This window comes from Macrobrachium rosenbergii, chromosome 7, assembly GCF_040412425.1.
Source record: "Macrobrachium rosenbergii isolate ZJJX-2024 chromosome 7, ASM4041242v1, whole genome shotgun sequence".
NCBI classification, from domain to species: Eukaryota; Metazoa; Arthropoda; class Malacostraca; order Decapoda; family Palaemonidae; genus Macrobrachium; species Macrobrachium rosenbergii.
In genome coordinates this window covers 57879134-57883148 of record NC_089747.1, presented here as the reverse complement: position 1 = coordinate 57883148, position 4015 = coordinate 57879134, and positions in this window count along the sequence as shown.

The window sequence follows — 4015 nt, the reverse complement described above, 5'->3', positions numbered from 1 at the left end:
GATCTGTCGGCTGATTATGATTCTGTTAAGGCCATTATTCTTAAGGCATATGATTTGGTTCCAGAGGCTTATCGGCAGAAGTTCCGTAACCTTAAGAAAGAACCCGATATGACTTTTGTTGAGTTCGCAAGGAGGAAGGAACAGTTCCTTGACGATTGGCTTAAATCAAAGGAGACTGACTCTTTTGAGAAATTAAAAGAATTAATTTTAGTTGAAGAGTTCAAAAGAATGGTTGTTAGGGAACTGAAAATTCATTTAGACGAACTTAAATTGGACTCTCTTCAAGAAATAGCCATAGCTTCTGATGAGTATTCCCTTGCTCATCGTCAGGACTGTGTGAAAGAGGTTAGTGGTAAGAGGTTCCCTCCTCGAGGTAACGGTTGGAGGGGGAATAACCAGAATCTGACAGATCACAGCACCTTTTTTGACAGTTCGGTTGGTGACCGAAGAAAGAATAAGAAGGAAAATGACAATAAGGGTAGTGGTAGCGAACCACGTAGTTTCGTAAATAGCAGTAGGAATGGTAGTGGTAGTGGTAGTAGGTCCTCGAGTTCCGATGTAGTTTGTTTTTGGTGTCACCGACGCGGACATGTTAAGGCAGATTGCTTTGCGCGCCATAATTTTCTTGAAAAGAATAAAGAACCCGTGGCATTGGTATCAGCGGAACAACCGCAGAGGGAGGAGTCAAAATGACTAAAATTTAATAAGTATATATCGGAAGGTACTGTTTACGTTGATAGTGCTTTGCAATGTGGTTGTGGTGTGAAGATTTTGAGAGACACGGGTGCCTCTCAGTCATTGATATTGCGGAGTTCAGTTCCCGATGATGATGAATCTTTAGGAATAAGAATTTTGTCTTGTTGGGTGGATTTCCCGATACAGTGGCCTCTTATCCATTGGAAGAAATGTATTTAAAGACTAAGTATTTTCAGGGTATGGTTAATTTGGCCATAGTAGATGCTTTACCGATTCATGATGTAGACGTTATATTTGCCAATGATTTAGCGGCTGAAACTGAATGTGATGTATTGCCTATTTTGACTTTGGTAGATCTGGCAGGTGACCAGATGAGTACAGATGATTTGGTGAATCCTGTGTCTGTGGTGACGCGATCTCAGTCTAAAGAGGTTGACCTCGAGGAGGTTGAACTTGATGCTGAGTTAATTAATAGACAGACGACTGACATTGTGACTGGTGTTAGTATAAATAATGATGATAATAATGTATCTTTTCAGGGCATCAATTGGGATGCAAAGGCTTTTAAGGAAGCCCAAGGAAGTGAATTTAATAACTTAGAACTTAATGATGGTAGCGATCTTTCTAAACCTGTATTAATGAAACAAGATGGTTTATTCTACCGTGTGAGTAGGTCAGTTAATGTACCTGCTGACCAGGTAAAGGTAATTCGGCAGCTAGTTGTGCCGGAAAGGTATAGACGTAAATTATTGTTTCTCAGTCATGAACATAACCTCGCGGGTCATTTCGGGGTTAGGAAGACTTTTCAGAAATTGGCACGGCATTTCTTCTGGCCCCAGATGCGCCGTGAGGTTAAGAGACGTGTTATCTTGTAAGGTGTGCCAGGTTGTGGGGAAACCCAATCAAAAGATCCCTAAAGCCCCTCGTATTCCCATTCCTTCAGTTTGTGAACCTTTTAAGGAGGTAGTTATAGATGTAGTGGGCCCTCTTCCGCGGACGCGCGTAGGTAATGAATATCTCCTAACCATGGTTGATAGGGTAACGCGTTTTCCTGAGGCTATACCTCTGAGGAGTATTCGGGGTGAGAAGGTGGTGGAAGCGTTAGTCGGGTTTTTCACTCGATTTGGCATTCCTAAAGTTTTACAGTCAGACTGTGGCACCAATTTTACTAGTAAGTTTTTCAAAAAGAAAATGGTAGAACTAGGTGTTAGTCTTGTTACCTCTTCTCCTTATCACCCAGAGAGTCAGGGCCAGGTGGAAAGGTTTCACCATACTCTGAAGTCAGTATTAAAGAAATTTCGTACTGAAACAGGTAATGAATGGGATAAGGAGGTTCCTTATGCCCTATTTGCTATAGGGTCTGTACCTAATGAGTCTTTGGGGTTCTCTCCTTTCGAACTGGTATTTGCCCATTGTGTACATGGCCCTCTTGACGTGGTGAGAGAGCATTGGGAAGGAGAGACACCCAAATTTAATGTATTAGATTATGTTTCTAGTTTACAGGGAAAGCTGAGGAGAGCTTGCAATTTTGCTCAAGCGAATTTACGTAAAAGGCAGGCAGTAATTCGTATTTTTAAACCTGGGGATTTTGTATTAGTTTTATTGCCTATACCAGGTAACCCCCTGAAAGCTCAGTTTTCAGGTCCATGGAAGGTCCTGAAAAAGTTAAGAGATGTAAATTATTTGATTGAAACCCCTGGTAGGAGACGAAAGTCTCGAATTTGTCATGTGAATATGTTGAAGCCCTTTGTTAGTAGAGATGTAGATCAGGTAGAAACAGTAGTAGTGGATCCAATTACAGTAATGTCTGTAGAGGTAGATGAGAATCCTTTGGTTAACAAGAAAATGTCTGTTAATCCCGATGTTTTGTCAAGCAATTCCGATATTTTAAATAACCTTTCCACTAAATTTCAGCATTTGAATTATGAGAAATCAGAAGCTTTGATTGGTATCATCCACAGGTACAAAGACTTGTTTCAGGATGCGCCAGGTAGGACGAATGTTTTGGATCATGACGTGGACGTTGGTGACGCTAAGCCCATTAAAGAGTGCCCGTATAGGCTTAACCCCATCAAGAGGAAAATCGTTCAGGACGAGGTCCGCTATATGTTAGACCATGATTTAATTAAATCAAGTTGTAGCCCTTGGAGTTCTCCGGCCGTGTTGGTTAAGAAGGAGGGAGGTCAACACCGCCTTTGCTTTGATTATAGAAAGGTCAACGAGTTGACCAAGACAGATTCTTTTCCCTTGCCGAGGGTGGAGGACTGTATAGATCGAATTGGGTCTGCCAAGTTTATTACAAAGCTAGATTTGCGTAAAGGATATTAGCAGGTTGGTCTTTCCCTCGTGCTAGGAAAATTTCCGCTTTCGTTACAGGCGAAGGTTTATATGAGTGTAAGGTTATGCCCTTTGGGATGAAGAATGCGGCTGCCACCTTCCAAAGACTGATGAATCGTATCACTCGGAATTTGGAAGGTTGCGTCGTGTATATTGATGATTTAGTGATATATTGACGATTGGGGGACCCATTTGGAAAGACATGAGGCTTTGTTTAAGGCGTTGAGAAAAGCTAGATTGTTGGTTAATTTGAGGAAGAGCGATTTCGCCCAGGCTACAGTTTTGTATCTTGGACATGAGGTAGGTCTGGGTAGAGTTGCTCCTAAGAAAGCTAATGTAGAGGCTGTGGCTGGCTTTCCTGCTCCTCAGAACAGGAGAGGGGTCAGGAGGTTCTTGGGTGTGGTCGGGTATTACCGACGGTTTATAAAGAACTTCTCTGAAATTGCAACTTCTTTGACAAATTTATTAAAGAAATGAGTAAAGTTTGTATGGTCCAAGGAGTGCCAGGAGGCCTTTGAAAAGTTAAAGGCAGTCTTAACTAATTATCCGTTGTTACAATCTCCAAATTTTGATCTCCCTTTTAGCCTAGCGACGGATGCGAGCGACGTTGGGCTTGGAGCGGTTCTTCTCCAGGAGGATGACGCAGGGATGGTTCACCCCGTCGCTTGCTTTTCGAGGAAGTTATCGCCGGCAGAAACAAGATACTCGACTATTGAAAAAGAAGCCTTGTGTTTAATAAAGGCCCTAACTCATTTTTCAGTCTATTTGAGTTCATCACTTCATCTTATTTTTGTCTACACAGACCATAATCCTCTAGTATTCATCCAACGGTTTAAGGACAAAAATATTTATATATGTTATAGGCCCGATTTTCGAGGCCTATATTTTATTTAAGTCTCTGTTTTAAGAACAGAGGTTGGTATCTCGCTTTTCCCGAGACATGTATGGTAGCGAGAGCCGACTTGCGGTGCCAGCTGATCTG